At 46.4% G+C, this 26,045-nt stretch overlaps 1 long non-coding RNA gene across 3 annotated transcripts in view; it reads right to left on the reverse strand.

Annotated features, from left to right (window-relative positions):
- Positions 1–26,045, reverse strand: part of LOC114846734 (uncharacterized) — a 94,939-nt gene that overhangs the window by 7,955 nt on the left and 60,939 nt on the right. For all 3 annotated transcript variants that reach the window (XR_008693348.1, XR_003784105.3, XR_005897137.2), the window contains one exon: positions 290–14,297. This is a non-coding gene — a long non-coding RNA (uncharacterized LOC114846734). The remainder of the gene's footprint in view (positions 1–289; positions 14,298–26,045) is intronic.

Consider the following 26,045-nt stretch of genomic DNA (forward strand, 5'->3'; position numbering starts at 1 on the left):
GTTTGAAATTGCAGACGCGCAGGCTGACTGCACAGTGGCTGGGCTCGCCGCTTGGTTTCATCCCCGTGCAGGGGCGTTCGGGGCTGAGAGGGGACGGAGGGGAGGGGAGGGGCGCCGGCCCCCTTCTCTGGACAGTAGGGCTTTCCAGTAACAGCTGTGCTTCTCTCACGAGGGGGCGGCAGCAGCACTGGGAGAGAGGCTGCTTGGGACAGATGGAGCAGCCGACACCACCTCCCCTCTCACCTCCCACCACTGCTCTGATTAAAAATACATCTCCACCACTACTTACGTGAGTATGCGCATATGCATACGCTGGTCGCTGTGATGAGAAGGTCCATCCAGCTGCATTCAGCTCCTGGAGCAGAGATCAGGTGCGTGGGACTTTCCATTATTCCTCATTCGGCGCTCGTTCTCCTCTGCGTCGTCCTCATCTCTCATCCTGACGTTCTTCTTCTCCACCACAGCTGAAGTGGAAGGTGGTGGGCAGGAGCCGGTGCCAGTGGCATATGGCTTTCCACTGTGCTAAACATTCATACAAAAGACAAGCCCATCAGTCATGGCCGTGGCCGGATGAGGGGAGAGAGCAGGTCTCTGATGAATGCGTTTGGGAACTCACCTGCTGTTAAAACATTACCTCCTGAACGCCGTCTCCCCGAAGCGCGCGCAACATTAGGAACTGTATAATATCCCAAAACACGACCCTCGCGAGCACGCGTCATGTATGCCAGGTTACATCAAATAATAAATATGCTTCTTAAACCGCTTGCACGGAGCCCTGGGTCAGGCCTTCATAGACCAATTAATGCAGAGCATCTGCTGTATAGAGGCAGCGTGCTAAAGAACTTCCGAGGCATTTTAGGCAATTTAATAAGGAGCAGCGCCGCTTCCTGCTCGCTCCAATAGCTCTTGTTGCTAGAGTAAGCGTGGAATGGGTCTCGTCGATTAGACCAAATTAATCCATTCTTCAGGGATTCTTTTTCTGGTTCTATGGCGAAACTGGTGCGCCTTTGTTCTTCCTTGAGCACTGGTGTTTTTTCTGCCAAATTTAACAGAAGGCTCGGAGGGTAACAGGGGTCCAACCCAGTATCACCTTCTGGAGCAGAGCAACTAGCAGAGAAAGACAATCAGCCTGAACCCTGCTGTCTCCAGCACAAAGTGAAAAGACTCTAATTGGGCTTTTTTACGCTGCATTTTCCTGCAGGATTGCTGGATCATGAAAAAGCAATTAAACCTCAGAGCTGCAATTCATTCACTCTTATTTTTATCTTTTCATTGGAAAGAAGCTAATTTAAAATCACTTATGTGCGTTAATTTTTTATTATTTATTTTTTGTTCGTTTTTTTTCTGGCGTGAGAGAGAGCAGCTGCCGATTTAACACGTCTCAACAACAATCATGCAACACTTAACGAACGGAAATTAAATGAAATCAAGACAATGAGCATTCTTTAGTAAATAATTTTAAAATAGTTTTGAACGTAGGTTTTAAGATAATAATAAACAACATTTCTTACAAAAAAACTTTTCTTTCGAAGCTGCAAATAGAGATAGAACTGCAGTTCTCCCTATTGCCTCTAGAGGCGGTGTTGCCCACAAAACCATGACCTCAGGACTGCAGTGGAAGGCTTGAATCTCGTAATTTCCTCTGAATTATTGTTTCAAAATTGGCTGTAAAAAGAAAATGTAAATTAAAATTAAAAAAGGCAAAGGTCAAAAAGGATGTGATAGGAGTTTAGTGAAACTATAGTTTAGTGAAACTATAGTTTACTTTTATTAGTTTGGTTTTACCACCTACATTCATACAGTCTCATTATATAATAATAAAAAAACGAGTATAAAATAATAAAAGAACACAGCTCTCATAATTAAAAGCAGTCTAATGTTCTAAAGGACTATATCAGTTGCATATTTTAGCCTGATCATATTTTCACTGAGGCCACAGCAGTATTTTGTGGAGTAGACTTAATCAAAGTTTTATTCACTGAAATAGCAAGTGACAAAAATCTACGTGCGTCTGCTACAAATAAAACAATTACAGTCTCATTTGTGAGAGCTTGATTCTTTTGGGGACAAAAAAAAGGGAAAACAACATTTTAGCACATTCACATCTTAAAAAACAAAAAAATATAATACTAATAAAACAATCAACTGCAAAACAAATAAATAATTAGACAAAGTGATGTTAATATTATATAACAATACAATAATCATTGTGACAAAATCTCACATTAAAATATTATAAATTACATGATACGACCATTACTAATTATGCATCACTAATTTCCCTTAAATTCTTTCTTTCTTTTTTTTGTTTTTCTCACAGTTTGCTTTTTTAATCTTCTTGGTAATAACTCATAATTACACACACAAGATCATCACCAGCCATTGGCCCCATTTTTAATCCAGGCATTGTTAACCAAGCGCTTAACTATCTCATAACTCCGAATGTTCCAGTCCGCAGAGTCCATACATTGTAAATTAGGTCTGTTAACGTACTCTGCTCTGCTCCCAGACGTGGAGCGGGACAGTGGTCACACACCACACACACGCATACACAGGCCTGCGATGCTGTTAGGTTGGCTGTGCGCACACTTTTGTTTTCCCACCATGCACAAAGTGATCAACCATCACACCCCAGACGGTGTCAACATGAAATACCTTCATTTGCATCAGCTCTAAAAACTGCCCGACTTCTTGTTATGCCAGCGACCCTCCAGTGTCTCCATAAAATTCACTTTAGCCACGGGGGTCCTGAGACCTTGCTAAATACTGCCCCAATACTGCTGTCAACAGTCCGTCAATCACATGACAAATCCTTCTGATTAAACGGGGCTTCGGTGGCTCCTCTACAATGGACCCGGATCCAGTGAATGAGGTTTGGATGCGCCTGTGCTGCATGTTTGTTATTTTAAAAGATATTTGCATAGACTGCCTACTATAAAGTAAAAAAATTTACAAAGATTTATTCATTTATTTTTTTATTATAAATTTAATATATTTTTTAAACTGCTCAAATTTGTTTGTGTCCATTTCTATGTGTTTTTGTTCCAGATGCAATGAATATACAACTTCTGCCTAAATTGCGCATCGAAGAAAAAGCAGACAAATACAACAGGATAAAACTAAAATTTCCTCTTGACACCATGTTCCTCTTTGTTTAATTATTGTTGAAACATTTATTGTTAAATGTAGGTCCACTTCTAAAATTTATTGGTTTATGTTAGAATTTACTGGATAAGCAGAGAACAGAAGGGAACACAAAACATCCTTCAGGGAAGTGATTGGGTGCATCACACAAATCAAGCTCCCTTGTAAGAGCTTCTAAGCAGTCTGTAAAAGCTCAGACAGACAGCTGAATAAAAGGCTGAGATAAGATAAGAAGCAACATCTAATCTGCTCGCGTAGCTGATACAGCCCTGCCACATCCAAATCCTGGAGGTTTGCTCTGCAGAGGAAGGATTTAACTTAAACCCCTTTCAACGTGCTAAATGTGTTTTTGTAATTAAACCCATACAATTAACAGTGACAAGCGCAGGTCACAGAGAGCGCGGCTCCTCTGTTCGACTGGACCTCGGCAAGTGAAAGGAGACACAGACAGAGGACAAGAGACAGACAGACGAGGGACGAGCGGGCACATGCTGCCACGCCACAAAGTTACAAAAGCTGCTGGAGAGAGAGAGAGAGAGAGAGAGAGAGAGAGAGTAAGAAATGCAGTGCATGAATGAGGGGCGAGGTGGGGAGGAGAGAGAGAGAGAGAGAGAGAGAGAGAGAGAGAGAGAGAGAGAGAGAGGGGTAAAGTCATTGAAGCCGTATGGATTTCAGCATTCAGGCTATATAATGCCCCGCAAGTTAACCTCCAGACCACAGTGTTTATTCTGGAACTGCGCTCAAGATCTGGGGGGATATTCAGTTCCCCGACATCAAAGACGCAGAGCTGTTAAAGCAAAGCTTGTAGCTGCTCCTTAAAGCCCGACATGAAGTGAATCTGAGCAGCTGTAGCAGTGTGTGACAATATTTTCACTATAAACACAGCCACACATGGTTGGAGGTAATGGATGGCCAACAGTAGGATTACTGTAATGTTAATACAAAAACCATCTGCGATGGGACAAAACAAAAACACAAATACAGAAAAATGTAAATGCAAACTGACATTGAAGAAAAATGAATTGAGACAAATATATCTTTATATTTATTATGAGCACGTGGCATTTCACATGTCATTAGTCCTTTGTTATATGGTTATTATAGAAATGGTCATAAAACATTCTGAAGTCCAGCAAATTTAGAAAAACATCAGTAACATGTAAATAAAATTGATAAAAATATCACCACAGGTTTTGGACTGATCACGTTTTGCTCCTTGTGTGTGTAACATAAAAATAAAGGCTCCAGGTGTCACATGACTTCCTCACCGCAGACCTCAGACACAACATGGACAGCTGTGTGTCTACAGATGTTCTCAGATGTCTCAGCGGCTGTCGGCCTGATCAACGACGAGGACGCAGTGAACAGAGGACTTACTCAGAACTTTGTGGACCGGTGTCAGCAGAACCACCTCCTAATCAACGCAGGGAGAACCAAGGAGATGGAGAGACTTTCCCACTGATGAGCGTCCAGGGAATGAACATTGACTGTACTCCACTCACTCACTGAAATTAATGGTTTTCATTGTACCTATTGTAAACCCGTGCAATATTTCAAATAACATAATAATAATAATTATCACCCATGGTTCCACATACGTAAATCCCCGTGCTGTGTACACTCTTCATCTATAGTAATGTGCAAACCTGGCCTTTTCTTTTTCTTTCGTTTCTTAAACTGATCTGTAGATGATGAAGATGCTACAGTATTTCTCCACTCTGGACACCTAAAAAAGTATTCTGTTTCTCACACTCTGGCACTTTTCTCAAACGACTGTAAACGTATCACAGGACACACAGTTAAAACCCAACCAAGCATAAAATCTAATGGATCCCATTCGAGGGACACTGACTCATTATCAGAGTGCTTTCAAAACAGTGGACGTTCTGTTGCTGCCAGCGTCACATTAAATCCTCTAATAGAGTGAAGTGAGGCCTGCAAAGTGAACAAAAAAGCATTTAATTGTCTGTTGTTGTTGACTCTGATTATATACATGTATTCATTAACATGATACCCGCTATTCTACTTTTGAAACTCTTTGTGTTGTTTTATTAAACATTTAAAATAAGGACAATGTCAGTTTCAGTAGAGATCTGGACTCATCAGCCTGTGTTGTTGAAACTATCACTGATTTTCATTTACAAAAACAATTACAATGTTTTATGTTAATTATTAATTATTAATCAGGTACAGAATAAGATGTAATCAAAATAAGAGTTTCATTGCTTAAACCCTGGGTTCCTGCACTTCACCCCCGAACAAACAAGCAGAAGAGCTGCTCCACTGCCATGATCTTAGTGGGTTCTTAGCATGTGACCCTTGTCACAGGCCTCACGGCCTGATGGACACAGCTGTCTAGCCACGGGCAAAAAGGAGCAGAGAATGGGAAAACAGATACAAACAGGAAAACAGAGGCAGAGAGAGAGAATGGATGGCTGTGTGTGTGTGTGTGTGTGTGTGTGTGTGTGTGTGTGTGTGTGTGTGTGTGTGTGTGTGTGTGTGTGTGTGTGTGTGTGTGTGTGTGTGTTTGGCGGCCGCGTTGATTGTCCTCTGGCACTTTCTGGGGCATGTGCCCACTCAGCGTGGCTTCCCGCTTATTCAGCACCCCATGCTGACCCCACACCAAAAACTCCACACTACACACAAAGTTAAGTCACACATGTCCTCCTGACATGGAAGGAAGCAGCAGCTCGCATGTTGCTGACCATCGCACACAAACACGGGAGCTGTGCCCTGGAGCAACATGGTGGAGCCTCGCTGGTGTGAATGAAAGCGCTCAATAAACCCGTGAGACATTGTGGTGCTAAAAAATGAAAATAGTACAAGCTCAAAACTATATCCATAGATCACACTGTTTTTTTGTATTACGTGTGCAGTCTAATATGATGATGGCTTCAGCTCCGGGAACACGGGGCCCCATGACGAGGAGCCGAGCATGATGGGATGTTAGCAACAAAGGAAGGAGCCACTCAGAAAGAAAAGAAGCACCAGGCTATGGCCTCATTTTCATAACATACAGCACAGAGGCAAACATTTGTGTGGAGGTACAGATGCACCGCGGGGCCGAGCCAATTAACACCCTGCCACAGCACAGATCAGTGGAAGCAGTGGAACAGCACGGCATATGTGGACGATCATCAACGCAAATGACACGGCTCCTTAAAGTTGAGCCTTGAGTCCTGCAACAAAAATATCCCGACGATTCATACTCACTACTCAATTCATTTACGACTGAGACGTAATGAAGACAGCACAGCTCTAATCAAAACGAGTAACTGCTCCCCTGAAGTTTGACTCCAAAACCAGAAGATGGCAACATACCTCTGACGGAAGCGCTCGTCCGCATCACTTCTCCTTTAGTTATTTATGCATTCACATGTTCACCTAGTGCTTCGTTTATATATTTATTTAGTGCAATACAAACATTATAAGTCTTGAAGAGAGGAGCAGGTAAATATAGTGAATTATTCACTAGGTTCCTGACTTGACTACTGGTCGTTAGGCAAGATAAAAGCCAGCCTCACGAATCCCTAAGGGTGGGTTTAAGTGTGTGCGGCGTGTGTGTGTGTGTGTGTGTGCATGTGTGTGCGTGTGTGCTGCTGCTCCACAGGTGAAGGGAGATGATGGGTGGTGTGCTTGCTTCAGATGTTTAAAACATTTTAGCTGTGAAGAACAGTTTAATATTCCTCCCTGATTTTGTTTGTGCTCTTCCTCCTCTCCTCCCCTTCGCTGTACGGCTTTTATTACATAAGCAAACGAACGGAGACCGCTACGGGGGTTCCAGCATTAGCGCCCGAACGCAGAGATATCAGCGTCAGTCCTGACTAATGTAGTGCGCGGAGACGAGGCACAACAGTGTGAATGGCAAATGCACGAGTGCAGCCGCTACTCGCAGCCGTGACTGTCACTTCAAACAAACTGGGCTAAGATGAGTCTATTTACCATGGTAAACAATTTAATATTTGATGTACTGTACAGTAGGCAACCCCCCCCCTCATCTTCCTCTCCCCTCTAGTCTGTTTGTTGTCTTGTGTGAGCGCTGGAGTATAGTCAGCAAGGCCACGCGAGGCAACGGGAGCGTCTGAGTGCATGTTCAATCTCCGGATGACGAAGAAGAAAACAGGCGGGCTGCTAAGTAAACGCGGAGGTACTGGTGCAGGCGTATACGTACTTACTGTACAGAAGGCGGCTGCGTCATTGCTTTTATTTTGTATGAATATTTCCAGAGTGATCCTGAAGAGCGTGTTTTATGAGTCAGGTGTTGTTTATTGCACACACACACACACACACACACACACACACACACACACACACACACACACACACACACACACACACACACACACACACACACACACACTGCTTGTCTCTATTTGTGATTTAATCGCTGCTTTTTACATTTAACTGTGATTTAAATGTTAAAATAAATAACAATATTTATTATCTAGCCTTAAAAATTTTTTTTATCTTTTTTATTTTTGCTAAATAACAATGTAAACATTATCAAGAACCTAAGCAAGGACAGGTTTCTTATTAATTCTTCATTGCATCAACAGAAGGATGCGTGTTGGGTAAGTGCTACTGTATATTTATCTATATGCATTAATCTGCAAAGAACTTGCACATTAAACCAAGTGTTGTATTAAATCTTTGTGCTGGGGGCCGTGGGCCAATGCCAAGGCGGCCCATGAGGGCAATATGGCATGACCAGGAGGAAGGAGCCAGTTGGATGGCTGAAGTGTAAGAGCTGGGAGCAGAACAATTACAGCAGTCACTTACCATCACAGTGTCTGGTTGAGGCAATGGCACAGCAGGACGCCGCGGGGCAAGAATGAAGCTTTCATCCAGCTGGTATCACAAGATCAAGCTGGTCATGCCAGAAATGACAAAACAATATGCTGGGCTCCATAAAGGCTTTAAAACCTGTTTCTTTTTCTTTTTTGTGTGTAATAATTGAAAGTTGCAGATTATAAATACAATACGCTGACCCGTGGCTGCCAGTTGGGCCGATGCTATGTGAAAAGGGATTAAGTCTTCTGGAAGAACCTGATATGTTATCGCTGGAAATACGTTTCTCCAACTTGTTTTCCTACGATTCCCCTCTTTCCAGCCCGATTTCGTTTGCGCAGCCGCAACATGTGTCATTTGGCATCTGTCACAGTTTTGAGAGGGTCCATCAGCGAACACGACAAACATTAAGAGTCAAGCACTGTCGATATTCTGTCAGCTTTCAAAATAAACCAGAACATCCTACGGCTAGAACGCTTCACATCCAGATGGAGATTAGAGTGAAAGAGTTATATTTAAAAAAAAAAGGCTTGAATGCATGCGCAGACGGGGGCCCCCAAAGCACCACTCGCTAACATGCTAACGCTAGCACGCTAATGCTGCGCGCACGGAGCCGAGGCGGCTGACCGCGTCGGCCCCTCGTCCTCAGGTTCAGTGGTGGCCTCTCCCAAGCCTCACCTCCCCCTGTCACGTCTGATTCTCCTGGTAGGATCCATCATCTGGCTGGCAGCCGGGGTGCCAGTCAGCATCCTCCCAGGGGAGTCCCAGGCGATGGGAGCTGGGACGCACTGGGCTGAAGCCTCCCCAGCTTCGGCAGCAGCTGCGTGGGCGACAGAGAGAGGTGCGGCGCAGATGTTGGAGTCTGGAGCCAACAGAAGGTACGGCTGATTTCAACGTCAGCCTTATTTGTTATTCTACCTTTTCCTGGGAGGAAGACGCGGGCCCTTGATCTGGGTCACAGCTAAACACTTAGCTTTTGTTCCCGAGATGAATAACTGCAATGGAGAACGAGGTGCAAGGGAAAACGTCGTGGGACCGAGGGAAAAGGGTTTGAGGTCAGAGGAGAAATCCGGCGACCAAGTGCAAAATGTGTTAAAACGCTGTCAAGATCATGTCCTACTGAACATGAGCCCCTGAGCTGTGACACAGCGTCGCCTTTGCTCCAAAACGCAAAGAGAGACACTGGCAGAAAAAAGAAAAGTTGAATTTTACAAACTGTAATTGTCTTTAACTTAATTTCTGAAGTCTGCTTCTTTTGCTAAAGGTGGGAAGGGACCGGCCCACCACAAACAAACTGGTTCCGCGGACTCTCGACGGACCCGTGTGATGAATAGTACCAGTCAAAATCCAAGCGAACGCTCATAACTAGATTTTCACAGGGAATTTTGCACAGCTTCATTTTGTAGTAACACTATCCACCTTGTAAAAATGAACACCCTCTCCTAACAGCACAAGTGAGAAATGGGATAGTTTTCCCACTGAGTTCCCAGATGTAGGATTGCCATTGTATTCACACACCCAGTGTTAGCCCAAGACGGCACCCTCGCACACAGCTCTGCCTCGGCTTGGCAGAAAAAACAAGTCTGTGATATGGAAGAGGTGGCAGCGAGAATCTGTCCGGACCAAATGCTTGTTTATACAAGAACAACCCCCCCGAAAGCAAAATTGGATTTGAAATCGGACTGTCTCTTCTCGTGTTGCATTTAAAAACCACTGTCCCAATAAATATTTGAGTTCCCATGATGTAGCAGTGCATGTGTGTGTGTGTGTGTGTGTGTGTGTGTGTGCGTGTGTGTGTGCAGTACAGCGGAGCAGAGTACATCTGCAGTGCTAAGAAAACCAGCTGTTAGCATAAAGCTTTGACAACTCCATCAGGCCAGTCTCAAGGTAGCTGTCAATCACAACAAATCATCTCATCCCTGAGCGCTGCGAGGACTTTTCTCCACTACTACACACATGACAAGCCCCTACAGCTCTATTTACCCATGCACACCCTCCCGGTGCCACTGGGTTTGTAATTAGAAAACAGAGGAGGAGAAATGAGCCGGGGGTAGGTGGTAAAAGTAAGTCGATAACAAGTTTGGATACAAAGCGAGTGAATGGCGTCTTTTCAGCGGCGACGTTGGCATTTGAAGAGCGGGTTGGCAGTCGTGCTCGGCGGTGGTGCATTCAAAGGCGAAGGCATTCTCATTCACTCTCCTATTTAGGGGACATTGTGAATGTGTATGTGGGGGGGTAAGGGGGGGGGGGTGGTGTCACACTCAGTCCTGATTTGCAAGACTCATTTTCAGCTAACTATAATTAGATTAATGTGGTAATAGCATAGCACAAAGCCAGGCCCACTTCACTTCCGTCCCACAGCATATGAATTAGGGACTAAACACTTCTCTCCATTCCAGGCAGAGAAAGTGGTAGTGTGAGCATTTAGCATACCCTTTATGTTGGGGAAAGATGTTAATTGTGTGCCATTACCTCTAAACTGTTTGCTTGTTGCATTAATCACTGTGCTAATTGATGCAGAAATAAAATTGTTGCCACAGGCGAGGAAGCGAATGAACCAGAGTCAGGGATGGCAGATAAAAGATTATCGTGGTAAACATATGGAGATGGCACCGTTTTGAAAGGCTGCTCTATATGCCCACCAGCGCCGCGTGGGACGACGGGTGGAGTGCCAATAACAGAGCAGTCGACTAATGCAAGGTTCATGCAACATGAAACACAGCAGCGGACAACAAATGATTGTAGATGGTGTTTTTTATTGTACGGTAACGTGGACTTAATCTGGAGATGACTACGTTTAAATAATATAGTTAGTTAGTTAGAATAAAATAATTAGTGATGTAGTTACTACATGGCCTTGCTCACTGCACCATAAAATAATGAGCTGTATAATCACCGGCCTGCAATTTTATTATAGGTCAGATATATTTGTTGTATCATATTATATTTAGCATTAGCTGAACCAAAGGAAATCTAAAGCAACAATTTAACACATCTAAAAAAAAACTGACATGCTTCACAGTTAGTTAGTTAGAGGAGTCCTACCAAGGAGAACCGTGGAGCTAGCGACAGGGGGAGTAGCCTCAAGATGCCTGCGATCAAAAGGGAGCTCCCCTCTTCAATGCACTAACGCTTCAAACACCTCATCGACAGGGCTTGGAGCTAATGCTGGAGGAGAACATCCAGGCGATGGTGTCGTGACATCCTCTTACTGTAAAACAAACACAACTCTCTAGTACCATGACACTTAATGAAGCAAGGACCATAATAATGGTGCACTGTGATTATGTCATGTTGAGAAGAGAGACTGTTCATGTTTAAGCTTCGCCCGCTGCAGCCTGTGTGTGACATGGAGCAGGTAGAGGATGTGCAGGATGTGCAGGTGGCAGCCAGAAGCACAGAGAACGTAATGTGCAGCTGTGCTCCCCAGCGTCTCCCCAGCGTCTGCTGGGAACGGGACGTAAACAGAGGCGTCCATTTAAAGGAGCAGCCAGTGAATGGAGCGGCTCAGAGGCCCCGGCCGCCGGGCCGTCCGCCGCCTCCAGGCCCGCTGTGTTTTTGTATGCAGATTCCCCTTGTCAGGATTCATTTATTCAATGGGAGCTATCGGGGAGCGCGGGTTGCGGGACCAAAATAGCCGCATTCACGTCGGCCCTGAAAAACACGGGGAATGCTAATGCCATGAGAACACGCCGCTTGTGCGCCTGTGTTTGCGTAAGAATCCGATCCAGCGCCGCCTCCGCCCGCCGGCCAAGAGGCACAGTCCACACAAACAGGAAAGCACTGATACCACTTACAGGGTTCAATAGTCTAAATGTGCTCTGCTCTGACATTTTCCGTGTCGCCGGGAACATTTGCCACTGAAACTCACCGCGAGCGGCGGTTTGATCCCCCCAAAATCTATACTTTTAAAGGGTCATGAGATCATTTTAATCATGGCCAGTGTTCATACAATTGCAGCTTGTTTATCAAAATAGATGTCCTTGGAGATGATGACAAAATTGCCCGGCTTAAACTAAGAAATGATAAATCTCCAGCATTTAACAATAGCCTGAACCGTGGCGTCACAATCTGGCTCTGGCTCTATTTATTCCCTGCCTCTCTCCTCTTTCTCCTCCCCTGCACAGGTGGTAGGAGCCTTCCGGTAGAGCCTTTCTCTTTGGTTTTTGTTCCCCTCAAATTGCTCCGATCGGGAGCTATTGATGGTGATGACAGTGCTGGCTGCCTATTGATTTGCTGTGGCCCCTAGTGGTGAGTTCACAGCAGACGACACTCTTCCTTTGGCTTTAATTAGAGCTGCCCCATCTTCTCCTTTCTTACTGGAGACGCGGCTCGACACACGGACACAAAAAGCTTTCGCAAACAAAACTCTGCGCTGGAAAATAGTCACTATAGTCAACTTTGGCCCAGTTAGCAGGCACTTAGCGCCAGCAGCTGCCAGGATGCATGAATGCTAAAGGACATACACGCGTACAAAAACCTGGTGATCACAAACAGCCAGAGTGATGCTCCATGGCCTCTTCTCCAGCAGGCGACTCAGAAACTCCTCCAACCATCTGTCCCGGACATGATCCACCTCAGACCTGTGTGAGATGGGGGACGCAGGAGCCCTGGTCCGGGCAGCAGCTATTATCTCAGCGGTCATGGGCGCCTGCACATATTTTTCACGGTTGCTCCCAGGGAGCCTCCTCGCAGCCATTAGCAGGCCGCGGGTCACTTGTGGCCTGTTTAACGCTCATTCCGTGATTTAAAACAAATGAGATGAGTAGCAAATTATTTCTGGATCTGAAGGGAAGGGCAGAGCAATTACATCCATAATCTCTAATAGACTTTATTCTTTATACTTCTGTCTGTAGAAGAGCAGTAACTATTTAGCTACAGATACAGTGAAACGACTAAACAATTACTAAGGCACAGAATGTGCTCCACCTCATGGTCTGTGGACATTAGTTAGATTTAGGACACCTGATGGTCGAAGGAGGAAAACGAGCTTGTCAGCAGAACAGAACAACACAATGTGCTCAAGAATGAGTTATTATCAGCTGCTTTGACAAATGACGTGCTCGCAGACATAAAATCAATGCGTCCGTACAGCGCGGCTGGAGTGGCGTGACCTCAGCGGCCTAAGTTTAGAGTGGAGGACCCCCTGACGACAGGGTGCACACAGAGTGGAAGTCCTGCAATAAAGCCAATCAGGGGAGTCCTCGCTGGGCATTGTAAAACTCCCGCTTTGCAGGGTTACTGGGAGGTCTGGGAAGCAGAGATTTCCCACTTATTATTCTCAGGAAACTACAGACAACCTCCCCCGAACTCGGCCGCGCAAGGTTGTGACCTTGGGACAGTAATAATTCTTGTTTCAGTAAATATGCACTGTGTTTTTTGTTGCAAAGCCCTCAGACGGCGTTTTTTTTGTGCCAATGCTCCAGCAGGCACCTTAACTGGCATGAGACATATTTACAGTGGGACGTCAGCCATCGCTTTCTATCACAGCAGAGAGCAATGCTCCAGTGCCAGCCTGGTGCCATCAGCCCAGGAATAAGCTTTTCTGACAAGCTTTCAAAGTCTCCTGAGGCCAATTCAGTCCCAGAGAGGATCAGCAGGACTCCAACAAGTGGCCTTCAGGGCAGCGCAGGCTTTCACACTGTGAGGGTCTCTGACAAGTGAACCGCAAGAAAGTAAGCGACAGGAGTTGACAATCAATTCCAAACCATGTAACATCACCACATCACACTTGTCATATGTGTAACTTTACAGCTTCCCTGTGTTTTGTATCACAGAATCAAAAAAGTAACATCACACTTTTCCAGCTATTTAAAGAATAGAAGACATCAACCAGAGCTGCATGCCTTTCAATAAAAGTGAGCACACACATATATATATAATCCATATTGTGATGATTATATGTGTTCGAGAATGATTATTGTGTTAACCAACCTGCCCATTTTCCCATTTTAACACCAAATTTAAGCAAAAGGAAAAAAAAAACAACACACACCTTTCGCCTCAAGCACTTAAGAAGTTTCTCCTGAAATATCAAAACGTCTTTTTATGACTTCTGTTCCACTTCTAGTTCTTGTAACAGCCATATAGGCCATGCCAAATGTGCCCAGAAATAAGCTGGGCCTCCCCACTGTCTCTGAGATTGCCCACCCAGGAGTCTGGCACACGCCACAGCGAGCAGGAGGCCCTCTGGATTACAGTAATACACACTATCTCATAATGGAAAGCTGCCGTGCACATTTCCCTCTCTCCGCCCTCATTGTGCACACTACCAACTGCACAATCAGGATACGAGTCCGTCATCGCATCCGTTAGAATGTGTGAGTCGGCCGTCGTGCTGCTCCTCCACTTTCTGCATTGGCTTCCTATAACGTAAAAAAAAAAAAGAGGGATTACTGATATTCAGCCATAGCTGTGACATGACATGTAGAAATAAACCTCATCTAACCTAAAAGAGCGTCTGCACATTAATCCTGCTCGTATCCTCAGACAGGAATGGAAGGATTCATTCCAGGCAGTCGAGGGGTCATGGGTTACGAGGAAACAATAGCATGAACATACAGTAGTTAACCTGGGACGCTAACGTGGTTAAATAAACACGGGGGCTGCACTGTGTGGACCCGCCACACACTCGGCAAACTGCGCCACTTTTCCTCTCGCCCCGTAATCACCAGAAGCCGTAATTAATGGCGAGCCTGACCTGCAGTTCAGGGCAGCAGAAAGGACAGCCAGACCTAGCTGAGAGCCATTAACAGGAAAAAGGAGGCTATGCTGGACACGCACTCCTCCGTGGGTGGCTAGAAATGGTGCAGGTGGGCCAAGGGGGGCATAGGTGCACCCCGGCTGGAGCTCGGAGCACCAGGTTACCGCGTAATTACACCACGGAGGTCACTAAGTGGCTCGCCCGCCAACCCTGCCGGTGCGTGCACGCTAATCGGGCCCAACAATGGGCCATGTGTCGCCTCCAAGTGTGGTGGGAGGAGCCGAGGTAAGAAGCAGACCACCTCTCACCAACATGGACAAGATGTTTCAAAAGGACACAAAAGGTGACAAAGGAGGAGAACATGAGGAGAGGCCGGAGGCAGACAGACGGGCGGGAAGGGGCCACTAAAGTTGCAGACTGGCACGTCTTCCAACCTGTATTTATCCCGGAGGCTGCGGAGGATAAAGGCGGATACAGTGACACTTAAGACAAGCGCGGAGCAGATGCGTTCTCACACAAGGACAAAGGGGATTTAAAGACATTAACAAAGCACGAGTTTCAGATATCGACTTTATTCTAATGTGACTGGCCTTTCACTTTCGGGAGAGATGCCTTCTTGCAGATGTAAAACTTTGGGTGTAAAACACTACAGCAAGCAATAAAGCACTTAGCAGATGTTTCTGAGCAGATGTGCAGCAGTAACAGACTGGACGGGTGGCGCAGCGAAGCTCAGGGAGTCACTTGAAGAAGCCTTATGTTTCTTTAGCGCTAAAGCTAAGGAAGCTAAAGGGACCCCCCCCCCCCCCCCCAATGCAGCGTTGTGGGTTTACACAGTTGTTCTTTTGTGTACACACATCGCTAACAAGCCAATCAGCGCAGGCGACAGAAGCAGTGGGAGCGCGGGCGGCCGTTAAAAGCCCGGCCCCAGCTACGAAAACAAAACGCGTATCCACCTGAGACCAGACGGACAGGATGCAGGCTACTTATAGCAGCCCAGAGCCCGCTCACAAGAATGGCAGGAAAAACGAGTCGGTGCAGGAGCCGCGCCGGGCCGTTTGAAGTGCGCCACCTCCGAGCCATTCCGATCGGCCCACCAGCATCTTTGAAGGCAGGTTATCCTCCGCGGCCGTGTGTCCTGTTGTGGATGAATTGTTTCCTCTTTCACTTTGCCTGGATCTTCCTGTGCAAACTGACACGGCTTTATTGTTCTCCTGGGCCACAGTGTGGTGCCAGACGCGACCGCTTGCTGTTCTCCTGCAACTCGGTCGCAGGTGATGCTGGTTGTCACTGTAGAATATGCAGAAGGATGACCCCCCACTTATTGCAGCCATTTCCCCTCGAGGTTGTGACCTCACAACGCCACCTTGCCTATGAATAGACCTGTGGGGCCATTAATCAGCCAGTGGTCAGTGATGCCATTGCACAAACACGCCACACAGATGATGGCTGTGCTCGTAAAAGTGACAGATTTACGCAGAGAGCATGCACCTGCTAGAACGAGAAGACACCACTAAGAGGCTCACAGCTGCATTATTGAATAATTAATAGATAATTGATGTCTCTGAGGCAACACGTTGGGTTTACTACTCGCAGAAAAGTGTGAGCGCTGTATTAAACAACAGTGATATGGGAGGTGTTACAGAAATACTCTGATAAAAAAGGATGAAAAAAATGTTTCACCTTTGCAGCCGAGAACATTGTCATTGAGTATTATCTGTGTAATCGGAGACGGAGGCAGTACATGTGCCTCCTTTGACTCCTGCGGAGAAGGAGAGCTCGCTTTAACAGTCAATATCAGGGAATCTAATTGCACTTACAAATTGTTCCTTTAGCTCGAGTCTGTGGAACAAGAGTCTATGTCACATAGAGTCGTGTTGCAGCCCGTCAGGTCTGGTGCCGCTTCAGTCACAGAAACAGTGTGAGAATGTGATTTAGCGGAAGGCCTGATTTCACAGTGTCCACACAAATCACATTCAATTAATATTAAAACCCTCACTTGACATAATTAATTAACTGATGCTTTTGCTCGTGGCCTGTTTTTGATGCTACTATTCTGGAGCTTTTCTACACTCGACAGACAAACAAATTTTGTTCATGTGAACAACAAATCATTACCTGTGTCTAAGTCTTCGCCCAGACACATTTTGCATCACTCCTTGTTGGCCAGCAAATTGTTATTCATTTAATTTAAGAGAACTACACAAAAGAACTTAAGCTAATGGAGTATTGCTCGCCGTAATGACAAGAGATGAGAATAATGGATTGTTAGTTTGCTTCGTAATGACGCTAGACATCCAGGGACGTGTAGATAGGCACATTAGAAGTCAAAGACTGTTCCAGAATAATAGGAAGGCTCAGAGATAATGTACTCACACAAGGGGGCTTCGACATTAGCAACAGCCCAGCAGGACCCAGCCTGCACGTGTGCCAATGACGCATTAAATCCCTCAATGACAAAAGATACACGGAAGGTAAATCTGTGGGCACATTGTTTTGCCACTATCATGCACTTGACACTGTACTGTACACACACACACACACACACACACACAGCATAGAGGGAGGTTCAGGTGGCTACAGGAAAAATATAGCATTAATAATGAGTGAATGGTTTTTTAATAAGGCCCCTGGATCTGAATTCACAGCAGACAGTTTGTTGTGTGGAAGACGTAACGCAAGCAAAGAAGTGATTCAAATCATTGCTCACTATTTTAAAACAATTATTCCGAAGAAAAAACAGAAAAGACTACTTACAAGAGTCAAAAATCTCTAATCAACCCTCACTGTGATGAAAGCATGATTTCAGCGTGAATCTCGCCAGATGAAAACACAAATAACACAAAAGAACGAAACTACAGATGACATTAACTTCTGCTCAAATGAGCACAGTAGGAGAGCGCACAAAGTATTTAGCACCGTTCTTTCTGTCTTTTGATGTTGTTTGTCAATTCACAGCATCCAGTGCAACATTTAGTGTCTTCAGCCTCCATCATCCCTGATGGCACGAGTGTGGGGCGAGCGTAATAATGGGCCGCTCCTTCATTAGATATTAATTTATTCATTACATGTTAACTCTGCGAGACCTTGGAAGGAGACGCCAGGTGACTCTTCTTCATTTGGTCCCCAGCGCTCTCCACTGGGCCCGGGAAAATCACAGTAATGCCCCACAGTCGGGGAAGTGGAGAGCAAATTATTGAGCTCCATAGAGAGGGAGTCTTCGTGGTAAACACGCGGTGGGACGCTCACACTGTCATAATTAAATCTGCAAATCCATAAGAGCAGGGTGCTTCCATTTTAGTACACAAACACATGGGGTGTGGTAAACCCAATCAAGCAGAGGGCCTGAACCCGCGAAATACCAGGCTGAATATCATATCGAATATAGAAATGCACAAATACTGTACATAGAGAGCACATGACATCATCTAAAACTTTGCATCACTCCCTAAAATAGGAGAAATGATTTTATGCTTTCCCCTTAATATGACTTCTACCAATACATAATACACACCTAACGTTCTTAACACGAGGCCGAGCACCTCTCAATCCAGCCGTGGCACATCAAGAGAAAGAGGCCAGAGAGCGTCTCCTCAGCGGCCCTTCAATGGGGGGAAATCCCCACAGAACAGGCCGCCTGGCTAATCCGCCGCTAAATGACACCTCCAGACACTAATGCCCAGACTGAGCGCAGAGGCGATGGGCGGCGGGTTCCCCTCGCACGCCCGCACACACGCACCCACCGGTGCCTTTCAGCCGGGGGAACTTAAAAGGGTTGCGGCCGGCTCTGTCTCTCTGTGCGCCACCTGCTTAGCATCCCCGCGTTGCAAGCTGCTATAGAGAGACATCTCCAGCAAAGGAGAAAGGCCCATTGTGTCCGGACGCCTTTGAGGGCATTGTTCTGCTTCACTGAGGCCAGGCCGACATCTGCACCATTCACAGTGAAGGAAGTTGTAATCACTCCCCTGCTCTTAGCTCTTTGGCTCCAACTTCATACTAAGGAGGCTTGTGAAGTTGGGCCTGTGGTAAACAACGAGACGAGGGGGGGGAGTGTAGTGGGTGTATAGGATTTGGGAGGGTGGTTGTTTTTGTTGAGAGGCATCAGTTTAAATAGAAACTCTTACATACCCCCGAACAGGCCCCTTGACCCCCCACCCTTCCTTCCAACTCCCGACTCGCTCTGTACAATAAAAAGCTGCCAACTGCTGCACAGAGTTACCTCTCCATCAAAAGCGCTGATTAATTGCTTGTCTTTCACAAGTAGGGCAAAAGATTTCAAATGTGTCCATGTAAAGCATAAGAGCGAACTGGCTGCTGTGTTCTCAAAATGCCCCTTTCACTCTCTTTTCATCTGTAAAAGAAGAGAAGGGGAAAAAAAGAGGCACTGAAAGCCAAGATTGTTTCAGTGGTCAACTCAAGAAAGGTTTTTATGTAGTTTTCATTTACATATAATTACACTTTAATGGAAGTCTGACTAGTGTGGGGTAAGAGGCTGGCCATGCGGGTTGCTGGGGAGACCCCCTATGATACAGGATGACAGGCTGTAGCACTAGCTCCATCTCTGGCTAATTAAACGAATCAATTAAGAGACTATTGTCGTAACTGTGAAACTGATGTTCTGCAGTGACAAAAATGGTCCCTCGGGGAGGCCTTCCGAGCACATTAAAAACCCTATCCTCTACGTCTCCATCTGATACCAATATAGACACTTATTTGCGCCTTGCTGTCATGTCAACGGAGGCGGGCGCATTATGGAAATTGAAATGGAGGGGTTGAGGGGAGCAGGGCTGAGCTCAGTGTGAAGTGGCGGGGTTCACTTCCCATCGCCCTCCAAGGAGAACGCGCTTCAGCAAACTCCAAAGTCCCTCAAAGTTCCCCTAATAGCGGCGCTCGAGCCGGCACATCCAGCTGTGTGCATCCAGTCACTAGGTAAGGGTCGCACAATTAGCATACTCCTCCCTGCCAGGCGACTTGCATTGATGCAGATAAATTATCATATTAGATTTACCCTCCTCAGTTCAACTGATTGGGTCCCAAATTGTTTTAGATGGCTGTCATTAATCCTTAGCATAGGCTAAGTGCTTTGGCTTCGGATCTGATTGCATAGGCGCGCCTAGGGTCAAATTAACAGAATACTAATGTCTGAACTCTATCTCATTTGTGGTGTCAGGATGCTGCTTCTATTATAGGAAGCAGAAAAGTCAATTGACATTCACCCAAAGCAGGATTTCGAAATTCTCAAGATGATAATTGAGGTCTGAGGTAAGAGTAGAGAAGACGTTCTCAAGTGAACTCAGTAATTGTCTCTCAGACGGTGAATGAAGTGTGATACTTTAAATGAAGTTAGAACATTTCATAAGAAGTAATCACAGGAAAAAGGAGCAGAAAACCCAGTGCTGTGCACGTTTCTGTGTCTCTGACGATTCGTGGAAGGCAAATGTGAGAGCTTGACTGAGTCCGGTGGCTTCATGTCACTCTTTTGTCTTTGTAAGCTGACCCTGTTTGTTTAAGGCTCAAAGTGCTGGCACCACATGAGTGAAATATGGCCGCCGTGGTGTCTGGGTTGTCTGGGCTCCCATGGCCAAAGTCAGCACTGGCATGTCAGTGGGACCTTCTGATGAAGATCAAGGGATTATCTCCACCTCACACAGATACACACCATTCATATTCAGCCTGACTATAGCAAATAATACTCTGAGACCTTTACATCTGTAAAAACAGCACAAATTACTGATGCAGCTACTTTACTTCAGGGACCTGATGGCATCCTATCATACACAATTGTGCTTCTGCTCGATAGCCTTCGAGGTCTATCTGTTGTCCTTCACCTGGCATCACTTCCGTGTGTGTTTAGATGTATTTCTTCTTTGCTTTTTCCCTCCCAAGCCTCTCTCTCTCTCTCTCTCTCTCGCTCTCCCCCACCTCTCTCATAAGTACCTGTCATCTGGCAAGGCTAACCCCTGGTAGCGCCCCGCCAAATGCGCACACGGACAAACTCGCACACACAAATTGTAAAATCCCCGCCAAACGCCCGCCCTTTCAGCCCCTGCGCACGCCAGCCGGTGTCAGCGAATCAGCTGAACCGTCTCCGCCCCGAGAATAACCCCATGACAGACAGCCCTAGTGGCCTCCCCTTGTCAACGCAGCCTGCCTGGAAAGCTGACAGCCGGGGCACAAGGTGGACAGGCTACTGTACGCAGGAGTTTACACTGGGTTGGGCCTGGAGAGGACGGGCCTTGGGGAGGAGAGGGGAAATATGCAGAGAAGGGCTAGAGCTTATCATAAAGCTGAAGCTAAGGATGAGCAAAGGTGCAGGATGGGAACAGGAGTTCATTTTTCTCTGTTCAGGATAAGAAAAAAAGGACTAATACAAGAGAAAAGAGGGATTATAATTGCAGAGGTCAGCGCCTGTGAAGGTGACTGCGGCATTCAGCCTACGGTGCTTGGCTGGCAGAGTCAAGCGCTTCGTCCCCGCAGAGCAGAGATTGAAAGGTTCGGTTTGGCCAGCGGCCGGGAGACTGTCATTCTCCCATTCTCGCTACAACAAAGCAGATACGAGTGGAACCAGTGGAACCTCTGCTCCGACGGGCTCGCGTACGGAACGGCGCTCACACGTTCAAAGCAGTCACTCCGTGCTGCACGATGTGTTTGTTGTGCTTTGACAGAGAGTTGACGCCCCATTTATATTTAATAATTTGTCTCAGCTTGAGAATCACTGCACATTGAGAAAATACAGATGGAACATTATGATGCATTTGTCTTAAAAGTGGGACATGGGTGACAAGACAGAAATAAAGAACAACCACGAGTCTTTCCAAGTCTCTGCGTCGTGTGGTGGATGATTCCCTTTCAAGCTGTTGGCCTTTGAACTGACATATGTGCACAAAACACAGGCGTACATATAAAACTATGAATTTTAATTGATCCTTGCTTAATTACAGGAATATGTTCCTAAAGTAATTGAAGGAATAAATAACCTCAGTGGGATATTTTGTTGAGCGACTACAAACATGAGCATGAAAGAGAAATACTTTGTTTCGGGGGCTCTCGTCTTTTTACTCCCACCTGAAAACGTCTCCCTGTTCCCATCATCATATCCAGGCTAAGCCTTCTGCAGTAATCTACACATAAACACAAGAACAGAAATCAATATTCTATTATCTTTTTATTTTTTAAAGTTAAATATCCAAATCTCACCGCATAGTTGCTTAGAAACGATTTATTTTCTTATTCCATATTGGATTTAGGAGTGATACAAAAAAAGCTTCCTTTCCAATTAAGATCTGATGCTGCATTTTTGGAGGCAGGGGTCAGAGAACACAAGTGCAAGTATAAAAGGCACGAACTGCCATCGTCCTAAATGAAAGAAGAACCAGTCATGAGACCTGCTACTGTACTTTTAAAGTCCTCCCGACTTCAGATCTGTAACCTGGAGACACAAAGGCGGTTTTGCGGCTTATTAGCTGCACCACACATGCACGCACCGAAGCAAACACTTCCCACTCTGGCACGCACGCACACGCGCCAACTGTGTGGATAAAAAGAGATCATCACATGACAGGTTCCCAGCAGATTGTACACGCAGAGATCTTAGGTCTCAGCTTCTGTGCTTTTCTGACATGAAGCGCATACAGAAGGAACGCATCCTCCCAAACACCAGATACCAGGCGAAATCAGAATTCAGCATCGGGATCGCAAGCTCAGTCGGACATTCTTCAGTTTTCAATTCGGAGAAGAAAAAAAATATGCTTTTGGGATGAAACAAGTCAAATTTAGGAATTTATTCAAAAGGGTTGGTTGATTGGATAGATGGATGGATGGATGGATGGATGGATGGATGGATGGATGGATGGATGGATGGATGGATGGATGGATGGACGGACGGACGGACGGACGGACAGACAGACAGACAGACAGACAGACATACATACATACATACATACATACATACATACATACATACATACATACATACATACATACATACATACATACATACATACATACATACATACATACATACATACATACATACATACGGATGGATAGATGGATGGATGGATGGATGGATGGATGGATGGATGGATGGATGGATGGATAGGTAGGTAGGTAGGTAGGTAGGTAGGTAGGTAGGTAGGTAGGTAGGTAGGTAGGTAGGTAGGTAGGTAGGTAGGTAGGGATGATAGTAGTCGATGATAGATAGATGATAGATAGATAGCTAGATAGATGATCGATAGATAGATAGATAGTCTAGCATCTCTCGCATAGCTGCTAGCTCGATAGCTCGCTCGCTATAGCGCTCGCTAGATCGCTCGCTCGATAGCTGCTCGCTCGCTCGCTCGCTGCTCGCTCGCTCGCTCGCTAGCTCGCTCGCTCGCTATCGCTCGCTCGCTCGCTCGCTCGCTCGCCGCTCGCTCGCTCGCTCGCTCGCTCTCGCTCGCTCGCTCGCTCGCTCGCTCGCTCGCTCGCTCGCTCGCTCTTCGCTCGCTCGCTCGCTCGCTCGCTCGCTCGCTCGCTCGCTCGCTCGCTCGCCCCGCTCGCTCGCTCGTCTCTCTCTCGCTCGCTCGCTCGCTCGCTCTCTCGCTCGCTCGCTCGCTCGCTCGCTCGCTCGCTCGCTCGCTCGCTCGCTCGCTCGCTCGCTCGCTCGCTCGCCTCGCTCGCTCGCTCGCTCGCTCGCTCGCTCGCTCGCTCGCTCGCTCGCTCGCTCGCTCGCTCGCTCGCTCGCTCGCTCGCTCTCTCGCTCGCTCGCTCGCTCGCTCGCTCGCTCGCTCGCTCGCTCGCTCGCTCGCTCGATTAGATCGCTCGCTCGATAGATAGATAGATAGATAGATAGATAGGCTCCTTCCCAGTAAGGTCCTGATTCTCCCAAGATTTAGCCATCTCGACACAAATCTTTTAATCCCTCACATGTTTGTGTGTGGCTTCGCTGCCAGAGAAACGGTTTCAACAACAGCTCTTCATTTGACAGAATTTGCCGGTACAACGCTGGCATTTACCTGCATTTTTATCTGGGTAAACTTGAATCGCCCTGTCAGGCTCGCGTACACTCTCCCCTGCGGCGGCATCCTGTAGCAGAAATTCGAGCAACAATCGCTCTTTTTGTTCAGCTTTTTCATGACGGTGCCCCGGGAAGTTGCATCCTCAACTTATGAAGGGCCGGCGAGAGAGGAGCATAAGGTTCGGGCGAGCGAGGCAGAGCCGAGAGCAGTTGGAAAACAAGGCTTAAGCCAAATACATATTTATGAGTATCATCCACCCACAAGCCTGACTTTTCAAAGCCAGCCAAGCCCAGGCAGGCATGCAGGCACACAAGCTGGGCCAGAACGGGGCAGGCTGACTGGGCCAGAACCGGCAGGGGTCTAGGTCTACACTCCACTTTGTTTACGCACTATTTTGTCCGTTCCTTTCATTGTTGTCTTAATTGTTTGGCTGTCTAGAAAAACGGGCATTTTAATTCGGAGACAGACAATAGATGAGAGGATCACTGAGAATATTTCACTCAGCATTGCAGCGGCATTAACTGCCGGTGGAGCCTCTCTGGTCTGTCTGTATTTTGACACGTATCTTCCGGTTGATTACCTCCTTCCATGTGGTCTCATAATCTTTTTCATCATCAAGGTCATTGTGTGAGTCCTTAAGATCTGGCAGCCTGAGAAGAAAGTGAAAAAAGCGGGAGCTACCGCCCAAACAGTGGCAACTTGCAGCGGGTTGGTTATCGACTGGCTCATCCAGCGTGGCTACAACTACCACAGTTTGGGCTCCTTCACCACTTCTTCAAGGCTGCCTTTAATCTCTCCCTGTGCCTCCCAATCCATGCCTTTGATGTGGTGATGCCCTTCCTTCACTTACTCAATATTTGATCTATCTCACTTCATACAGCTAAATCCAGTTGAGGTAGATCCACACAGACAGGATCGTCTCTCTCTTCTTCAACCTCTCCTTCCACGTTTTCCTTGTTCTAGCGTTTTTTCTCGTGTTCGGTGGAATGACCTCACAACCAACTACAGAAAACCGCTTGTCTGTATCGTTTAAATGGAGCTTAAGTAGCTGCTGCTTCTTCTTCTCTCGCAGACACACACACACTGCAACGCCATAATAAAAGTCAGCCAGCTGCTGTGCTCCCACCCACCATGTTAAGCCAGAGGTGTAAGTATCAGCTCTCATCTCCTCCCTGCCCGCACCCACAGATGAGCCCACCAAGAAGAAACAAGATCCAGAATTACTGCCTGGTTACGTCAACTGGAGACCCAACACGTGTTGTGTAGGAAGATGGACTTTATTGTCAGCGTGAAAAAACGAAACAAAGGCCGCGGCTGCATTTCAATAAACCCGACAGATGTTTCAGAACGAGAGGGAGCAAGTGATGAAAGCCCACGGTCCGAGCGTACGGTCGACTGCCTGCCTGCGTGTAATTGCTGTCCCTTTACGGCGGATTGTAGTCCGTGTCAAAGTGTGACCCTGCGGCCCGTTTCCAAGTCTTCAGTTTGTCAGGACGGTGAGGAGACATCTACCATATGGCCTCGCCTTCTGTGTCTTTGTGTCTGCATAATCATAAGGCCGATACTGTACGCGGAGAATGGGTTCAACTGAAAAAAACAAACCAACAAAACACAAGGAAACCTTTTAAACGTGCGCATGGTGAGAAAATGAAGGGTTTTCTGCTACGTTTTAATAATTTGAATGAATCTTGATCCATTAAAAAGAAGGAATGCTAAAATGCTAATAGAGAGCAACAAAACAACCACAAACAAACAAACAGCACGTTTGCTTCAGTCACGCCTGGGTTCAGTGAGCCACTCTCCCTCCCACTTAACAGCAATCACACACTCCTTATTAGAGAGCACCGGGTTTGTGTAACACCGAACTCAAACCCTCCACTATTCTGTCCCACATTAGTTCCACTTAGTTGGGTCCCAATGACCTATTGAATGTAAATGTACTGAGCAATAATGAGTGGCGGACTGCTGCAGCTCTTTAATGGGGGAGTATGTCTGGGGAGAGTGAAATGACAAGGCTGAAAGAGAGAGGGGTTCAAGGCCTGTCAGGATGAGGGTCTTTAAGCAGGGTAATGATGGGAAAGCAAATTGGGCCGAAACAGGGAGGAAACCAACACACGCACCTTCAGATTCATTAAATCAAAACAATGTCAGTTTAACATTAGCAGGCCGTGATTTGGTGTTTTTCTAAAGTCTGCTTTCAAAGAGCGTCTGCGGAAAAAAAAACGCAACTGTGATACTGTAGTAATGACAAGGTGGCTTCAAAGGTAAAGGACCTGCAAATCATCCCCAGTCACACCTCAAAGCCTCCCGCACTGGTTTGATTTAAACGCTTAAGCAAGAAAGGATGGGAATTAATGAGTGGGGTGAACCAAAGAGTGCATTAGAGACATACTAATGACATATGTGTTAAGAGG

Source organism: Betta splendens, chromosome 21, assembly GCF_900634795.4.
Source record: "Betta splendens chromosome 21, fBetSpl5.4, whole genome shotgun sequence".
Taxonomy (NCBI): domain Eukaryota; kingdom Metazoa; phylum Chordata; class Actinopteri; order Anabantiformes; family Osphronemidae; genus Betta; species Betta splendens.